The sequence below is a fragment of the Lipotes vexillifer genome, unplaced genomic scaffold, assembly GCF_000442215.2.
Source record: "Lipotes vexillifer unplaced genomic scaffold, Lipotes_vexillifer_v1.1 scaffold522, whole genome shotgun sequence".
NCBI classification, from domain to species: domain Eukaryota; kingdom Metazoa; phylum Chordata; class Mammalia; order Artiodactyla; family Lipotidae; genus Lipotes; species Lipotes vexillifer.
Genome location: NW_006780291.1, coordinates 364,151 through 384,687, shown reverse-complemented (window position 1 = coordinate 384,687; position 20,537 = coordinate 364,151).

Here is a 20,537-nt window from a genome sequence, read left to right as displayed (position 1 = left end):
AAGAAATAAAAGGAATCCAAATCGGAAAAGAAGTAAAGCTGTCATTGTTTGCAGATGACATGATATTGTACATAGAGTATCCAAAAGATGCTACCAGAAAACTACTAGAGCTAATCAATGAATCTGGTAAAGTAGCAGGATATAAAATTAATGCACAGAAATCTCTTGTAGTCCTATACACTAATGATGAAAAATCTGAGAGAGAAATTAAGGACACGCTCCCATTTACCACTGCAACAGAAAGATTAAAATACCTAGGAATAAACCCACCTAAGGAGACAAAAGACCTGTATGCAGAAAACTATAAGACACTGATGAAAGAAATTAAAGATGATTACAAACAGATGGGGAGATATACCATGTCCTTGGATTGGAAGAATCAACATTGTGAAAATGACTACACTACCCAAAGAAATCTATAGGGTCAATTCAATCCCTATCAAACTACCACTGGCATTTTCCACAGAACTAGAACAAAAAATGTCACAATTTGTATGGAAACACAAAAGATCTCGAATAGCCAAAGCAATCTTGAGAAAGAAAATCAGAGCTGGAGGAATCAGACTCCCTGACTTCAGACTATACTACAAAGCTACAGTAATCAAGACAGTATGGTACTGGCACAAAAACAGAAATATAGATCAGTGGAAAAGGATAGAAATTCCAGAGATAAACCCATGCACATATGGTCACCATATCTTTGATAAAGGAAGCAAGAATATACAATGGAGAAAAGGCAGCCTCTTCAATAAGTGGGGCTGGGTAAACTGGACAGCTACATGTAAAAGAATGAAATTAGAACACTCCCTAACACCACACACAAAAATAAACTCCAAATGGATTAAAGACCTAAATGTAAGGCCAGACACTATCATACTCTTAGAGGAAAACACAGGCAGAACACTCCACGACATAAATCACAGCAAGATCCTTTTTGACCCACTTCCTACAGAAATGGAAATAAAAACAAAAATAAACAAATGGGACCCAATGAAACTTAAAAGCTTTTTCACAGCAAAGGAAAACATAAACAAGATGAAAAGACAACCCTCAGAATGTGAGAAAATATTTGCAAATGAAGCAGCTGACAAAGGATTAATCTCCAAAATTTACAAGCAGCTCGTGCAGCTCAATATCAAAAGAAACAAACAACCCAATCCAAAAATGGGCAGAAGACCTAAATAGACATTTCTCCAAAGAAGATATACCAATTGCCAACAAACACGTGAAAGGATGCTCAACATCACTAATCATTAGAGAACTGCAAATCAAACTACAATGAGGTATCACCTCACACCAGTCAGAAGGGCCATCATCAAAAAATCCGCAAACAAGGGGCTTCACTGGTGGCGCAGTGGTTGAGAGTCCGCCTGCTGATGCAGGGGATGCAGGTTCATGCCCTGGTCTGGGGAGATCCCACATGCTGCGGAGCAGCTGGGCCTGTGGGCCATGGCTACTGAGCCTGTGCGTCCGGAGCCTGTGCTCTGCAACGGGAGAGGCCACAGTGGTGAGAAGCCCGTGTACTGCAAAAAAAAAAAAAAAAAAAAAAAATCCGCAAACTATAAATGCTGGAGAGGGTGTAGAGAAAAGGGAACCCTCTTGCACTGTTGGTGGGAATGTAAAATGATACAGCCACTATGGAGAACAGTAAGGACATTCCTTAAAAAACTAAAAATAGAACTACCATATGACCCAGCAATCCCACTACTGGGCATATACCCTGAGAAAACCATAATTCAAAAAGAGTCATGTACCACAATGTTCATCATGATACTACTTACAATAACCAGGACATGGAAGCAACCTAAGTGTCCATCGACAGATGAATGGATAAAGAAGATTTGGCACATATATACAATGGAATATTACTCAGCCATTAAAAGAAATGAAATTGAGTTATTTGTAGTGAGATGGATGGACCTAGAGTCTGTCCTACAGAGTGAAGTAAGTCAGAAAAAGAAAACAAATACCATATGCTAACACATATATATGGAATCTAAAGGAAGAAAAAAATGATTCTAAAGAACCCTGGGGCAGGACAGGAAAAAGATGCAGACGTAGAGAATGGACTTGAGGACACGGGGAGGGGGAAGGGTAAGCTGGAATGAAGAGAGTGGCATAGACTTATACATACTACTAAATGTAAAATAGATAGCTAGTGGGAAGCAGCCACACAGCACAGGGAGAGCAGCTCGGTGATTTGTGACCACCTAGAGGGGTGGGATAGGGATGGTGGGAGGGAGAGGCAAGAGGGAGGAGATATGGGGACATATGTATATGTATAGCTGATTCACTTTGTTATACAGCAGAAACTAATACACCATTGTAAAGCAATTTTACTCCAATAAAGATGTTAAAAAAAAGTAAAAATAAATAAATAAATTAAAAAAAAGAAAATGATAGAGTGAGTGGATCATTAAAGAATACATTTATTCTCTCATTGTTCTGGAGGCTGGAAGTCCAAGATCAGAGTGCCAGCATGGTCAAGTTTGGGCGAGGGCTCTTTTCCTGGCTTCTTGCTGTGTGCTCATATGATCTCTACTTTGTGCATATGTGTGCAGAAGGTGGGAGAAGGGGAGAGCTGCAGAGCGAGACAGAGAGAGAGAGAGAGAGATGGAGCGAGAGAGAGAAAATGAGCGAAAGAGAGAGAGAGGTAGAAAGAGAAACAGACAAGCAGACATGTCCCTCACATCTCTTATTATAAGGGCAATAATCCCATTATGAAGGCCCTACCCCTATGACCTCATCTACCCCTTCTTGCCTCCCAAAGTCTCCGTTTCCACATATCATCTCATGGGGTGGGGGGTTGTGGCTCAATGTATGAATTTTGGGGGACACATTCAGTCTATAATGATGAGTAAGAAATGTAACCTACTCTAAAGGGATGTGTAGTCTAGATAGGAAAATCAGATTTTGTGTGTGTGTGTGTGTGTGTGTGTGAAACATGCCATAAGAAGTTACAGATAAACCACTGAGAATCCAGGTAAGTAATCTCTGTGCTGTGCTGGGCTAGGGGAGGGAGATATCTGAAGAATATCCAAGGAGAAGGTGGTTTTTATGTCAAGTCTCAGAAGTCTGTAAATAATGAACACCAAGAGATGGGTGGGGGATTCCAGATATTGGGCATAACAAGAACAAAGACATAAATGTTAAATGTTTCTAGGGAATATTGGAAAATTCCATTTGACTGAATATAGAATGGCCAGTGGCCAGATCCTGGAGTGACTTTAATTTTAGGCTAAGGAGTTTGGACTTCATTGTGTCAGGAGTGGGGCCATTGATTTTTGGGATAAGGAGTAATGTAATAAAAACTGTGTTATGGGATGATTAATCTGAGCGTAATGCATAGGATGGAATGGAAGATAGGGAGAAGAGAGCCATGAAATTCTCAGAGAACCTAGTAACGCTTTTGGTGAGAATACTAAAAGCTTGACCAGTGCAGTGGCAGAGGGAATGAAGGAAAAATTACACAAGAGTTTTAGGGGACCGGATGGAGAGATTCACTAACTGTTACATATGAGGGAGCAATAGGAGAGAGAATCAAAGATGATTCTGGGGTTTTAAGTTCAAGTGGTGAGACAGATGCTGGTGATCCAAACACAAACAGGGGATGCAAGAACAGGAGCAGGTCTGGAAGCTGGGCTTAGGGAAGAGTTGGGTGGTCATGTTGAATTCTATTGCACACATGCTGAGTTTGAGGTACTGAAACGGAGCAGGACTGTATTGTCCTTGTCCCCCATGTCCTCTGCCTGCCTTTTGTCTGTGGAAAGACTTTAGCCAAAGAATAAGTTTAATCAGAGAAGTGAGAACATGCAGAAACAAAGGAAAACAGTCAAAGGAGACCAAATAATAATAGTTTAGTCATTAAGCATAGTCAAGGACCTTTAGTTCCTTCTCAAGGGCTATAGATAATATTCTGAGCCATATCCTGTGAGTTGTCTTATAGACACTTCTCCACCTGGTGGAGAAGTTAACTACATCATGAGCAGACTGTAGCCATGATACATAAGCTGCCACAATTTCGAGAACTGGCCTCAAGAAATGGAAACAAACCGACTCTGGAATTGAAGATTAACTGTACTTAAAACCATCAAGATGATGCTTGTCAGACCACCGATGACCAATTTCAAGATGACTCTCAGAGCTGACTGTGTTGTTTCTGCATGTAGCTCCCTCCCTCTGTCTACAAAAGCTCTTGCCCCCTGATTGTTGAGGGTAGCGGGTAGTTGGCCTTTGGACAGGAGTCCACCCTATCCCAGGTTGCCAGCATCCAAAATAAAGGAAACTTTCCTTTCCACCAACCTTGCTTCTTTTTTGGCTTTTGAGTGGTGAGCAGCCTGACCCCACTTTCGGTCACAGTCCCTGTATGATATCCAGGTTGAGCTGAGAAAGAAATAAGATTTGAGAGCAGAGGCAGGGCCTCTGCCTTCTTGGGAATCGTTCACAGGGTGGCAACATTTGCAGTCTTGGGAGGAAATAGAGTTCCCCAAGAGAGACTAGATAAAAGAAGAGAAGACAGACGAGGGCATGACAATACTGAGCAGGGAATTCTGCTGTTCGGTGAGAAAGAGAATGTGGACCAGGGAAAGATGAATCAGAGCGATCACAAAGAATCGTGATGATGCAGGTTTTTATATGCTTTTGCAAAAAAGAGTTTCAAGAAAGATGAGGCAGGTCATCAGTGGTGTCAAATGCTACTAGGACATCAAGGAGATTGAGGACTGAGAAGTGGCCATTGAATTTGGCAATTAGGAAATCACTGGTGACTTCTGAAAGGATCATTGGCAGAGACTGAATTGTAATATTTTCCCTAAGTTACAGGGATATCCTGCTTTAGCCACCTCCCACTCTTATGGGTATATACACGTGCATTCACATAATAAATCCAATGCAAACACATGACAAATGCAATATCAAGGCACAAGGTAGACAGACATTTGTAAATGTTTTATACATTTTTTCTTCCTGTCGGAGGCAAGAGGGACACACAGTGCTCTTGAATTCAGAGTCTAAAGACTGAATGATGGCATTTGAAACTTTAACCAATAAACAGTTAAAAATTCTTTCAGTTTCATTCAAATGTAGCAGATCTACACATCTGAAAGAGAGACTCTAACTGCTGGGCAGAGGTTGCCCTATAACTCAGACCCTCATTTTGAACAATCACTCAGTGAACAGCCTCTTTTCTGTGAGCTGTCTGGCAGCCAAACATGTTTATGAGCTTTTGAAAAAGAAATGCAAAGACATAAAGGCTGAGGACTGTAAATGCCATCACGGAGATCTCACTCATGTTCTTAGCCGCACAGCTACAGGATGGGAGAATCCTGACCAATGATACTTGCAAACACAAACAATTGCTGGGCTTTCTGCACAAGGCTTTGTGTTCAAACACTGTTGAAAGTGTTCATGTAGCCAAAGGCTGCCAACTGCAGCCTCCAACTGGGTGAAATCTGTGCCAGGAGAAAGGGTTGGTGGGCCTTTTCTTCATTTGGTAATTATACCGTAATGGGTATTCCATGCATTTTTAGAAATGGAGAGTGGGGTGAAGAGAGAAAGCAGGTACTTAGTGCAGTGACAGCTCTGGTGGTGTGGCTGGGCCTCACGGGCACCACCACTGTCTCTTTGGGGGCAGCCTGTCTGGCACTGGCCCTGGCTGGCACCAGGTATGAGAAGAAATGAGAGGGCAATCTGGCATTTTCATATTTGTTTATTTTAACCTCTCAGGCCTGCTGAAAACAACTGGAATCTTCTGAGTTGCTGAAAGCACATAGGCTTCTTTGATGGAGCTCTTGGCCCCTGCCACCCTAAAGCCAAAGGGGCTCATTGATTAAGTTGTCTGGTGACCATGCCCTCTGTGAATTCAGGTCAGACCAGAGGCAATGGTTAATAGCTGGCAGGTAACTGTCCCTAATGCAGTCTTTACTATAGCCTTCAAAGCTTAACATGAAAGAGTATTCCACTGAAATCCAGACTGCAAATTGGGAAATGTTTTGAGTCTGGGCATCTGTCTGTGCTCCTTAGCAAAGGAAATGCTGGGAAAGCAAAGATAAAAGGTAGAAAGGAATGCTTCAACACAGCTGGAGAGAATCCAAGTAGATAGCCAAGCACAAGCGTCAAACGGAAACCCAGGGCTTATTTTTTTTTTTTAAGTTTAGGAGTAGATCAAGCTGGGGGAATGGTGGTCTGCGAGGACTGGTTCACATGGAACCCCAGCTATTCGTTTTTCCCCTGGTGATGGCCCCATGAAATGAGCTGAAGGGCCAGCTAGCCTTCACTGGACTGCCTTTTTGCATCTGCTTTTCTTCCAATGGGAAGGGGCCCTAAGGGGCTGGCGGTTAACTTTAGGCTCAATATTTAGTGTGGCTTTGATTGAGTCCAAGGACCAAGTGAAAGGTGTGTGAGCGGGTCTGCACCCTTCAGTTCCACAAGTTCTTTGAGGTGCCCACTGAAGAATTCCAGTTGAGGAGCTCATCAGGCTCCTAACAAGTTTACTCCAAATCAGATCAGGTTTACCATTACTTGGAAAATTTACTGGGCTTGGGTTTTGGGGAAATCTGAGAATTTCAGTACCCAAAGCATTGGAAATCTGGATTTATCAACAATTAGCAATGTGACCCAGATCAGACCAAGGTATTTGCCCTTTCTCAATGATAAGGAACTACTTTAGACTGAGCACTTGCTCCCTACTAGGCATTGTGCTAAGTGCTCCACTGGTTCTGCCCACGTTTTTCTTCACAATACCCCCATGACAAAGGTACTCGGTTATCCTCCAGGGCTGTCTTTTATAGAAATGGCCAGCTGTGTGATTTGAGACTCAATTTCCATTCTGCAAAACAAGGGGTTGGAGTAGAATGATTAAAAAATACTTTTCAACTCTGATATTTAGCTGGGTTTTAAGTTTTAGAAGAGTAGCAACAAATTACTTTCTGGAAGTTGGAAAGAATCAGTAAAGGGGAAAAAAGAGAGAGATTTAAATAACTCGAAACCATTTTCCAAATGTAGATAACATCTACCCTATCTTCAAAAGCAATCTCTTATACCTCTTTAGTAACTAATAGTTTTCATAGACGGCTCTGACATTGTATTAGTTTGCTAGGCTGCCATAACAAAATACCACAGACTGAGGGTGGCTTAAACAACAGAAGCTAATCTCCTCACAGCTTTGGGAGTCCAAGATCAAGGTGTTGGCAGGTTTGATTTCTCCAGAGGCCTCTCTCCTTGGCCTATAGATGGCTGTTTTCTCACTCTGTCCTCGTGTGACCTTTCCTCTGTGTGCTTGCATCCCTGGTATCTCTCAAATGTTCAAATTTCCTCTTTCTATAAGGACACCAGTCAAATTGGATTAGGGCCCATACTTATTTTAACTTAATCTACCTTTTAAAGGCCTTATCTCCAAATACATTCACATGCTGAGGTAGTAGGAGTAGGGCTTCAACATATGAATTTTGGGAGGACACAATTCAACCCATAACAGACATACCAATCATCAAAACAAGACTGGGTATCAACAAGTCAAATAGTACTTTGGACTTATTTTACAGGTGAGAAAATGGAAACTCAGAATATGTAACAAGTTAAAAGTTATATAGGCAGTAAGTGGCAGAGCTGAGACCAGGATCAGGTTTTCAGACCCAATCCTAGTATCTCCAGTATCATTAAGGAGTCTTGCTTGCTTAAGGACAGACTGACAAACCTCTGGTTGTTTACTGGTCACTTGTAGCTTGTACACTAATGAAGATGTTAAATAGCATTGGCTTCTCATAGATAGGAATCACTGTTACCACAGCATTCCTACATAGAATCAAGAGAGTGATATCATTTCCTATTTTCCTAAGATCTGTGTTTTTTTTTATAGATTTTTAAATGTGTTCTTGTGTTTTATATGAACATAGAATTTTTTTTTTTTTTTTAGCTTGAACAACAGAAATTTATTTCTCACAGTTTTAAAGGTTGGAAGTCCAAGATCCAGGTGTCCACAGGTTTGGTTTCTTCTGAGGCCTCTCTCCTTGGCTTGCAGATGGCCTCCTTCTTACTCCTTCTTCACATGGTTGTCCCTCTGTGCACACACCCTGGTATCTCTCTATGTGTCCTAAACTCCTCTTATAAGGAAACCAGTCATATTGGATTAGTGCCTACCCTAACAGCCTCATTTTAACTTAATCACCTCTTTAAAGGCCCTATCTTCAAACAGTCAAATTCTGAGGCACTGGGGGTTAAAGCTTCAACATATGAATTTGGGTAGGACACAATTCAGTCCACAACAGATGGTATAAGAAATACCTTGGTCTGAGAAATTCATCTCCCTTTTAGCTACCTTCCTGGAATTACTACACAACACTTCTGCCATCACCTCATTAGGTAGAAGTTGGTCATGTGACCATGCATAGCTGCAAAGGAGGCTATAAATGTGGTCTTTTACTGGAAACATTACTGTACCAAATGAATTTGGGACTATTTAAAAAATTTTTTAATACACTTATATTATTTATTTATTTTTGCCTGCATTGGCTCTTTGTCGCTGGGTGAAGGCTTTCTCTAGTTGCATCGAGTGGGGGCCACTCTTCATTGCGGTGCGTGGGCTTCTCAATGCTATGGCTTCTCTTGTTGTGGAGCATGGGCTCTAGAGCACAGTCTTCAGTAGTTGTGGCACACGGGCTCAGTAGTTGTGGCTCACGGGTTCTAGAGTGCAGGCTCAGTAGATGTGCCGCACGGGCTTAGTTGCTCCGTGGCATGTGGGATCTTCCTGGACGAGAGCTCGAACCCTTGTCCCCTGCATTGGCAGGCAGATTCTTAACCACTGAGCCATCAGGGAAGCCCTGGGATTCTTTTATTAAGAAAGAAGGAGAGGGCTTCCCTGGTGGCGCAGTGGCTGAGAGTCCGCCTGCCAATGCAGGGGACATGGGTTCGTGCCCCGGTCCGGGAAGATCACACATGCCACGGAGCGGCAGGGGCCCGTGAGCCATGGCTGCTGAGACTGCGCGTCTGGAGCCTGTGCTCCGCAACTGGAGAGGCCACAACACTGAGAGGTCCACGTACTGAAAAAAAAAAAGAAAAAAAGAAAAGAAAGGAGAAGTGTTACAGAATATATGCTACACTTTCATACCCAAGCCAGCTAGAAGCACTACCTCAATTATCGTGTCCTTTCTACCCAGTTTTCCAACCACGGTTTTCACGGGTTCAAACAAAACTGCTGCTTCAGAGACACCTGAGCTCACTCTCCCATCCTCCCAAATCCCCTGTCCCAGACTATGCCTGAGTCATCATAACTTAGCATGTTTAATATACGTCATTCTTTCACTCATTCATTCATTCAACAAATATTTTTTGGTTACCAATGAAATGTGAGGCGCTGTGATAGGCACTGGAGATAAATCAGAGAACCTGACAGATAGGGTCATGGTTCTCATGGAGCTCACATTCTACAGGGGTTGATACACTCAAGAATTAAGAGCCATTAAGAAAATAATATGGGAAAATGTGACAGAGAATGACTAGGGTGGGGAAGGATTTTCTGAAGACTTGACTTAGATTTAATATTCAAATAACAAGAAGTACATAGTCAGCAGTGGGAAGATATAGGAGCTGAACCCTTGAGGCAGAGGGAAGAATAAGAAGAAAGGCCCTAAGATATGGGCAAGCTTGGCAGTTTTAGGGAACAGCTTGTATGCCAGTGTGTATTGGGAGGACAGTGTTAGAAAATGAGGTTAGAATGGTAGGAGGGGCCCAATAACAGAAGGTCCTGTGGGCCATGGTAAGCACTCTGGGATTTGTTCTTATTATGATGGAGCCTTTGGGTGCTTTCTGAAAGGAGGGAAGTTATTATTATAATCTACTTTATTAAAGCTCATTCTAAATGTTCTTTGGAGGACAGACTGAAATAGAGCAACTGTAAGATCAAGAGACAAGCTTAGGAAGCTACTACAGACATGAGAGTGAGAGGTTACAGTCTCATAGACCACAGTCATCACAATGGAAGGGGTGAGAAGGGGTTTGAAATGAGATGTATCTTGGAAGTACTGAACTTGTTGATGAAGTCCATGTCTGTGGTAAGGGATAGAGAGGAATTAAGTGTGTCTCTTGGAATGTGGATTTTTGCAGCTGGGTTAGGGTGGTTTTCTTTGATGGGGAAGTGAATGGAGGACCAGTTTTGGTGCAATGCCAGGATACTGACAGTTCTGTTTTGACCATGTCGTTTGTGGAGCCTATGAAAAATCTGGGTGGGGGGCATGTGGTTGGATGTATAAGTCAGGAGATCCTGAGAATATTCTTGGCTGGGGCAAAAAAAAACCCCAAAACAAAACAAAAAAACAAGCAAGCAAGCAAACAAACAAAAACCCCAACTGTACAGTTCAATCTGAAAATACATGTTGATTCCACATATGAGCATGATACAGCTCTAGATTCTGGAAGGGATACAAAGACATATTAAAAACCAATTTCACTGAGCTATAATTTATGTTCAGCATAATGCATCTTTTTTTTTTTTTTTTGGCTGTGCTGCATGGCTCGTGAGATCTTAGTTCCCCACCCAGGGATTGAAGCTGGGCCCCTTGCAGTGAGAGCACCGAGTCCTAACCACTGGACTTAGTTATAAGGCTAGGGCTCTGGCCTGCCAGGGGTACTAACTGTCAGAGAAGAAAGATATATGTCTGCCTCCATGTGTTTGTGTTTTTTTTATGGTTATTTTCCCCTGTAATTGATTTCTAATCTCATAGTGTTGTGGTCAGAAAAGATACTTGATATGATTTCAATTTTCTTAAATTTACTGAGGTTTGATTTGTGACCCAAGATGTGATCTATCCTGGAGAATGTTCCCTGCGCACTTGAGCAGAAAGTGTAATCTGCTGTTTTTGGATGGAATGTCCTATAAATATCAATTAAACCTATCTGCTCTACTGTGTCATTTAAAGCTTGTGTTTCCTTATTAATTTTCTGTCTGGATGATCTGTCCATTGGTGTAAGTGAGGTTCTAAAGTCCCCCACTATTATTGTTTTACTGTTGATTTCCTCTTTTATAGCTGTTAGCAGTTGCCTTATGTATTGAGGTGCTCCTATTTTGGGTGCATATATATTTATAATTGTTATATCTTCTTCTTGCATTGATCCCTTGATCATTATGTACTGTCCTTCCTTGTATCTTGTAACATTCTTTAAAGTCTATTTTATCTGATATGAGTATTGCTACTCCAGGTTTCTTTTGATTTCCATTTGCATGGAATATCTTTTTCCACCCCCTCACTTTCAGTCTGTATGTGTCCCTAGGTCTGAAGTGGGTCTCTTGTAAACAGCATATATATGGGTCTTGTTTTTGTATCCATTCAGCAAGCCTGTGTCTTTTGGTTGGAGCATTTAATCCATTCGCATTTAAGGTAATCATCGATATATATGTTCCTATTACCATTTTCTTAATTGTTTTGGGTTTGTTTTTGTAGGTCCTTTTCTTCTCTGTGTTTCCCACTCAGAGAAGTTCCTTTAGCATTTGTTGTAGAGCTGGTTTGGTGGTGCTGAATTCTCTTAGCTTTTGCTTGTCTGTAAAGCTTTTGATTTCTCCATCGAATCTGAATGAGATCCTTGCTGGGTAGAGTCATCTTGGTTGTAGGTTCGTCCCTTTCATCACTTTAAGTATATCATGCCACTCCCTTCTGGCTTGTAGAGTTTCTGCTGAGAAATCAGCTGTTACTCTTAGGGGAGTTTCCTTGTATATTATTTGTCATTTTTCCCTTGCTGCTTTCAATAATTTTTCTTTGTCTTTAATTTTTGCCAATTTGATTACGATGTGTCTTGGAATGTTTCTCCTTGGGTTTATCCTGTATGGGATTCTCTGCATTTCCTGGACTTGGGTGGCTATTTCCTTTCCCATGTTAGGGAAGTTTTTGACTATAATCTCTTCAAATATTTTTTTGGGTACTTTCTCTCTCTCTTCTCCCTCTTGGACTCCTATAATGGGAATATTGTTGCGTTTAATGTTGTCTCAGAGGTCTCTTAGGCTGTCTTCATTTCTTTTCATTCTTTTTTCTTTATTCTGTTCTGCAGCAGTGAATTCCACCATTCTGTCTTCCAGGTCACTTATCCGTTCTTCTGCCTCAGTTATTCTGCTATTGATTCCTTCTAGTGTATTTTTCATTTCAGTTATTGTATTGTTTATATCTGTTTGTTTGTTCTTTAATTCTTCTAGGTCTTTGTTAAACATTTCTTGCATCTTCTCAATCTTTGCCTCCATTCTTTTTCTGAGGTCCTGGATCATCTTCACTATCAGTAGTCTGAATTTTTTTTCTGGAAGGTTGCCTATCTCCAGTTTATTTAGTTGTTTTTCTGGGGTTTTATCTTGTTCCTTCATCTGGTACATAGCTCTCTGCCTTTTCATCTTGTCTATCTTCCTGTGAATGTGGTTTTTGTTCCACAGGCTGCAGGATTGTAGTTCTTCTTGCTTCTGCTGTCTGCCCTCTCGAACATAGAAATATTTTTCTCCAAACCATTAAAAGTTGTCTCAATTTTGGATTCTAAATGTGGCCAAATATATAGCCCAAATCACATCTTGGTTCTTGGAAGCTCCTATGAAGGAAAATAATTCAAAAAACTTTACATCAAATGAAGTGATTGGAGGAGAAGAGAAAAATGATCAACCATAGATATTACATCATTTTCTTCCACAGTATAGGTTGTTTGCAGTATGTTTTAGCCTTTTGGCTTTGAGAATGTTTTTTCAGAAGAATACACATAAATATACAACATTTTGCTGATAATTTCTGGAGTTTCATGGACCCCTAAATCTCACCCATGGGTCTTGCATTTGAATTTGATGATGTTTTTCTTGATTTGGGAACAAAATAGAATCTGGGAGTAGAAAAATGTATACTAATGGAAAGGCAAGAAATTCAAGTTCCAGATCTAGTCCTGCTGTTATATTGTGTACTTGTCAAGTTTTGTTTTCAGTTTGCTCATTCATAAAAGGAATAACTTTTATGACAATTAAAACTTGAGTGAATCTAGATTAAATATATTTCAAAGTTGAGGCTTGAAATGTCTCTTGTAGATGATTGAAGGAAAAAAAACAACTAATTTTTTTGCTTTACTTCATGTACCTGGAAGAAATCAAGTATATTGCACCAGCCTGATAGATGAAATATTTAGGCCTGATAGATGGCAACATCCATACAGCTACAGATTCTTAGTGGAAAGCTTTGAATGCCAAGTGTTAATTCTATCCTAACTCCTCCTTATACCACTTGGCTTTCCCTTTGAGAATGCCTGAGAGTATTTCTCTTTCCCAACAAGGGAGAAAAAGTCTTGCTAATTCCCATCTGAGGAAAGGTAGATCTAGGAAACCTGGATGTTTTAGGCCAATTTAAATCCTGAGAGGACCACGGCCCCTAGATGCAGCATCTCTTAAGTTGAAACTGCTGAGGCTACTATGTTTTTACCATCTGCTAAATGGGAAAAACAAAAGGTGCTTTACACAGTTCTGAGGATTAAGTGGGTAATTCTATGAAAATGTCTGGTATATAGAATGCCCTCAATAAGAAAGGGGTGGTTTTGAGATATTTACCCAATTATTACTATACATTTATTTCACTATTTATTCTCTCAAGTCTAACTTTGGGACTAAAAGCAAGTGTGTAAAATGCCTATGCTGTACATAAAGTGTGTGCTGAACAAATATTGCCTTTTACATGATTAATGAGGGGACAGTGTTCCTGGTTTTGGCCATGGAACCCAGGAATGTTCACCAGCTTGAACAGAGATGAGGACTCTAGTGTTGGCTCCATTATTACTGCTCTCACAAACTGAGATAATTGACTGTTCTAATTAAGGTAGAGAGGAGACCCACTAGGGTTCTGAGATACTTTCCTATAAGCAGATGGCTAATTGGGTACTTCAAAAGCCCTTAGTGCACTCAATACTTTGAGTGATTCTTGGATGATTCTAGGTTGGCTCTGCCTGAAACATTTAATAACTGTTATGTTTCTTGGTTACCCACCATCTTATCCATACCCTCTAGTCTTAAGACATGAAACCCAAAATGGAAGGGGAAGAAAGAAGGCACCCTTGTTTTATGTCTACTTCATGGATGCAGAACTTCTTGAACAGCTCTGCCACAATGTAGGATTTTGTTTGAGTTTTTAAAATAAGAAAGTGTCTTTGAAAAGATCATGTGTGATTGGGGGAAGTTGCTCCAATAAGATGTCTAGGACATGGTTCAGAGGGTGAAAATGTATACCATATGACGTGTGAGCCTCATTAATAGAAGGAATCTAGGAGCTTTAACAGGTGGTTTGCTAAAGCAAATCTCTTAGATGGAGTCAACATCCCCAGGTAATATTAGTCCAGCCTGTTTGATGAGAGGAGTTAGAAATAGCTTAAAGAATGCTGTGCCTGGTTGAAGTGGTGTGAGCCAAGAAGGACATTTGAAAGAGATTAGGTCTTTCTAAGCTTATTTGTGTTGATTGGAATTCCCACTTACAATATGCCCCTGGCAGAAGCATCAAGTGGCCATGTAACATAGATGGAGATTTTCTTCACTAATAGAAGCTTTCTAACAAATACAATGAATGTAATGAACCTCGAGGGGGTTAGCAAATGTTAAATGTGTGTCTTTATAGATGATTTTGAGAGGAAAATCATTAAAGTAACTGTATTTTCCCTTTCGGTGCTGTGTACTGTCTTGAGTATAGAAATGGAGTTGGCGTCTCTTTGCCTTATTTTTCTGCTGAAATTCTATCCAACAACTGGATGGCAGCAGCTTGTGAACAAGATATCTCCCCTCCTCATCAAACTTAAATAATGAACTCTACTCCCTACTCTGAACAAGAAAACCTGGGCTTTATAAATGTTTATTTCATGATTTATTAACAAGTGGTAACAATACCTTGTGCCTCCTAAAGACTAAAGGTGGGAGCAGAAATGGAGAGTAAAGGGAACTCTTTAAGGGAAACTGAAGGTCAGGAAGAATGATGATTAAAATTATATTGAGGGAACAGCCAGCAGCTATAAAAGAATTATTTGGGCTGACTGGCAACAACTCAGTTTAGAACCTGTTTTTCACTAAAGAACATTTTGGAGGCCTATTAAGTGACTGACCTAGGCCATGTTCTGGTAACTAAGAAACCTCAAATCTCTGTGGTTTAAGACACACACACACAAGCTTTGTTTCTTGCACCCATTATATAGCAATGTGGGTCAGTGAGGGTTGTGCATTACACAGTCACTCAAGGACACAGTCTGACAGAGGTTCCACCATCTTACTATCTGGGTACCAGCTGGGGCACGTCACCTTCTTGGTTGCTACAACAGAAGAAGGGAGAATTTCAGGTCTTTCATCAACAAATAAAGCCTTTGACCTAAAAGTGACACATGTCACTTCTATTCACAATCCATTGGTCAGTACTAGTCAACGGGGACCCACCTATCTGCAAGGGAGTAGGAAAATATAATTCTCTTGTGTGTCTGTAAGGAAAGGAGAACTCAATATGGAGAAACTCCAGTGTAGGAAGGAAGGAAGAAATAAATGAAGGAAAGAAAATAAGCATTTATTATAACAGAATGAACCCTTAAAGGGAGTGTCTGGCAGTTACCCTAGGGTAATATCCAAACCCCTTACCCTGGTCCCTGCCCATTTATATGACCTTGTCCATTTTTCTCTCACCCTTGCCTATGCTGCTCCAGCCTTCAGACCTTTTGTTCCTTCTATGTGTCAAACTTGTCTTACCTCAGGGATTTTGTATTGACTCTTCCTTCTGTCAGGAATGCTTTGGCTCCAATGTTTGCACTCTTGTCATCCCAGACTCTGCAATTATCTTCTTAGAGAAGCATTTCTTGATCCCATGACCTAAATAAGCCACCCTCCCTAGCTATTCCCTATCAATCCAGCTATTTTATCTTAGTTTCATCCTATTTTTCATTATCTGATATTTTCATATTTCTTTCTTTCTTCTTTATTGTTTGCTTTCCTCCATCAGAACATGTTCCAAGAGATTAAGGGCCTTGCTTGTTTTGTTCAACATTGTATCTCTTGTACATAGTAGGCATTTAACAAATATTTGTTAAGTGAATGAATTCAAAAGGGGCTGAACATCTCCAAAGAAGACACACAGATGGCCAAAAAGCACATGAAAAGATGCCAAATATCTCTAATTATTAGAGAAATGCAAATCAAAACTACAATGAGGTACCAGTCAGGATGGCCATCATCAAAAAAATCTACAAACAGTAAATGCTGGAGAGGGTGTGGAGAAAAGGGAACCTTCCTACACTGTTGGTAGGAATGTAAATTGGTACAGCCACTATGGAGAACAGTATGGAGGTTCCTTAAAAAACTAAAAATAGAACTACCATATGATCCAGCAATCCCAAAAGAGGCTGAACAGAATCCTTTGGAAGCTAGAATCTCCAGCGGTGCTCTAGTGTCCATAAAAATAGGTATTTCAACATGAATCTGATAAGTTTTACCTGGAAATGAGGAAGAGAAGACATGGTATCCAAAAGACCAAGGAGAAGAAAGAGCTACCCAGCTTGGGTATGAAACAGCAAAAACAATGATAACAGATCAATTATCCCAAGTGGTTGAGGGAAACTTTGGACTCTGAATAATTTATGTATCCACAAATGACTTGTCAGTATATTGCTTACACCTGAGTGTGACAGCCAGCTACTGAGATGGTCCCTAATAATCTTAGTCTCCTATTATTTATGTAGTTGTGTGGTCCCTTTCATGCTGAATCAGTGCTGGCCTAGAGTGACTAATGGAATACAGAAAAAGTGATGGTGTGTGACTCCCAAATCTAGGCCATTAAAGGCATTGCAGCTTTAGCCTTGCTCTTTTGGATCATTTGCTCTGGAGGAATGCCATGAAGACACTCAAGCTGTCCCAGTCAAAGGCCAGCACTGACTTGCCAGAAAACTGAGTGAACTACCTTAAATGTGTCTTGCAGCCCTAGTCAAGCCTTCAGATGACTGCAACCTCATGAGAGTCCCTGAACCAGAATCACTCCACTGAGCAGATTCTGAATTTCTGAGCTATAAAAATTGTGAGAAATAATAAATGATTATTATTATTTTAAGCCACTAAATTTGGGTATGTTACACAGCCATACTAACTGGAACACTGAGATTTCTTAAAATTTCTAAGAGTTTTCTACTCTCACGGATGTTCATCTTCTTTGAAGGAGAATGAGAGAGAAATATGGAAGTGAGGGGTAGAAGCGTCATGAACTTAGCCAGTCAGATGAACCAAATCAACTCTGCCCATTAACAGAGTGACAGATGTCTCAGACTGACTGCTCATCGCGTATCCTCACACTTTGTGGCCTCACAAAACCACTGTAACTATAAATCTGTATCAAAACTAATAAGTTAAGTAAATAAAGAATATGTCAAATTAAATGTTAGGAGCTGTGTCTGCGCAAGTGACTGATTGAGTGAATTTTTCAGTTTAGAACCCACTGGCCAACACACTGGAAGTTCTTCTGTTCAAATTTTAAAGCTCAAAAACATACGCTAGATTTTTTTCTGAGGAGGGAATCCCAGTTTTATAGTCTTGTTTGGGTTTTTAGAAGTGTAGTTTGGAATAAGTTCTTCAGACTTTAATGGGACATGTGATATGGATCTGGTAACAGGAATACAGTGTGTCACTTTTGGATGGTAAACTGGAACTTCAGATGTCTTTCTTAAAGATTGTCCTTTAAGAAATCTTAAAGATTGTCCAAATCTCAAATGTCCAAAGATTTGTCATTGAAAAAGCTGACCTATTATGTATGCACAAAAATTCCTGACTTTTGGCCTTCCTATGAAGTGATCTGCCAGTTCATAAACTATTGTTCTGTTTCTAGTCTTCAGGGAATTAAAAATGTATGTGTCAGTCTGTTTGAAATTCTCTGAAGTTCTGGGTTTCATGCTCACCTTTGACTCTTTCCTCTCTGACCTGATATGTCTTCATTAGTAGAGTGTCATTCTTCCAGAACTTATTGTTTTTCCCTATGGCCATGAACATAGCTTGCTATTGAGTGGCCCAGCCTCCTGACCTATTAGGCCATAGAATCAGAAAAAGGCCTTGCCTCCACTTGTGTTTTTCAAGCCATTCCTTATATTCCTATAACATCTTAATGAAACGATTCTTTTTTTGCACAGCAGCTCTTTTGACCTCTTTTGGGAACCTACTCTAATACTCTGTGGCTCTTGTTCATAAGAACATTCTTTCTCCTAATATCTAGTCTAAACTTTTCCTTCCTTAGCTGAAGGCTTTTTGTCTCCCATTTTTTGAAACTACAAGTGATTCCCTTTCCTCACTGAAGACTAAACTTTATACCTAATAGCTAGAATGTCAAACAAACATTAATCTTGTCTCCTGTCTCTTTACAGATGGAGGAATGCCCAAAAGCAATTTAGCCTTAGACAGCAGAAGTATTTGTGTAGTGTTCTTTAACTTCTGATTCATCTTCTCAAATCATCTTGGGTTAAGTTTTATTTCTCAAAGATGCCAACAGCACAAGAATCTGCCTTGAAACTTCATAATCATTCCGTATTTCTACATTTCAGTTTAAATTGTCTCTCCCTTACATAAGCTAGCTACTGTAAAAAGGATACTTATACATTGGCAAAGGACCATTTATATGCCTCAGCAATACATGTATCAGGTTTGAAATTTTCTCTTCATAGATAAGGCCTACTCTAAGACCACTTAATGTGCAAAAAATTCATACTTTCCAAAGAGCTATGTAAGAGGCAATTGTTCACATCCAGGCAAACCTCCCCACTCCCCCCGACTCCAAACACACACACACTTGGGCCAGTCACACTGAAATTCCACCTTGGGAAGGTAGCCCTTAGGGATAACCAGCTCAAGATTTTAATGCAGATCCCTTGGGAGGACACTGGCATTTCTTGATACTCTCCCTTCATATTTTTATTACCAAATGAAGGGGAAAGGAATTTCAATATAAAGAGCTGAAAGTAGAATGAGCTATACATTGAGAAAGGAGTCATTTATCCCTTTTAGAGTGAACTAGTTTACTCTTTTACTCTTAAAATAGTTAATTGAAATCCTATTTTTGAGCTAATTGGAATTTCAATGGGGGAGTGGATAGTGGTTGAGGATTGTATCACCACAGGGGCTGGTGATGATGAGCAAAAGACAATTTTCCTGCGAGTGGGAGGGCTGACTACTTTAATAAGAAGTTGGGGAGAGTTAGAAGGCAGAATTGTATGACAGGGCATCTGCTCTCTATCCTAAGTTGAATCTATTGCACCCTCCTTTAATTGTCTACTGCATTTACTTGAAAAATTCTGGAAACTATGTTACAGTTACTGGTTTGCTTGTCTTTCATCCCTGGTGAACTCCTTGAGTGAGGATAAGAAACTGGAGGACACAGGAGGATGCAGGTGCTGTGGGAGTTGCAGTATGGGATAGGGTAGCAGGAGCATGGAAGTCTGGAGGAATAAGACTAAATAATTTCATAACAGCAGCTGTAGAAAGTAAAGCCAAATAAAAATTCAAAAGAACTACCTCAGTTAGCTAAGAAGATTTTCGATGATGCTGATGGTAGCCTATCCAAATGTGGAGTGTACTGCATGAAGTTTTATGCTTACAGAAATGGAGTTAAAGGGGTTGAGAAACATTGCTTCACATCTTGGGAAGCAAACCTCATAAAAGAAAAAAAGGAGTTAAATGGTCCAGAGAAGATAAAGGAAGTTCAAATGGTCTGTTGGAAGACATGGTGGTGGCGGCAGCAGTCAACATTAACTAGATTTTTGCTGTGTGTCAGGCACTGTGTTGACTCCTTTTTATAAATTATTCTTTAATCCTCACAACAATGCTGTGAGATTGGTATTATTATTATTCCGACTTTTCAGATTTAAAAAGCTCTGAGACTTGGAGAATTGAAGTAAGTTGCCTAAGGCCACAGAGTTAGGAAATGTAGGAGGCAGACATTGAACCCTGGCATCCTAACATGAGGAAAGGATTCGATTCCCCATATTCTAGTTAAAATGAGCCCATACAGGTTGGAAAGTCCACCATCAGAAGAACTTATTTTTTGGCTGTTTCTCTAATAGTAATGCCATCAACACTTCTCTATGAAATATCTTTGTGGACAATATCAAATCTTGTGAAATGGATGCCTATGGTTAAAAATGTATAGATTTCAAGTATGAATGTTCTCAGTGTTTGCTTGCAGTAGCAGGTTGGGACTTTATGTCACTGTCCCCGACTTATTACAGTGACTCAAGTTAGTGATTTCATATTTATGGTGCATTGCCAGATATAACCATGTTGCCACTTATCAAAGTTATGGCAGGCAAAAGCAGACAATTATGAGGAAAATTTTGAAAACACTGGATATAGTAGAAAATTAACAACTGATTTCCAAGGCTATATTACCCCATGAAACTTAAAAAGAAAAACATAATAGCAGGACACATAATATTCCTGGATCGGGTTTTCAACAGCCATTAAGTGGTTTGGCATTTCCTCATGGACGTCCGTCAGAATTTCCTCACATAAGATGTTCTTCTAGATGTGGCACATATATACAATGGAATATTAC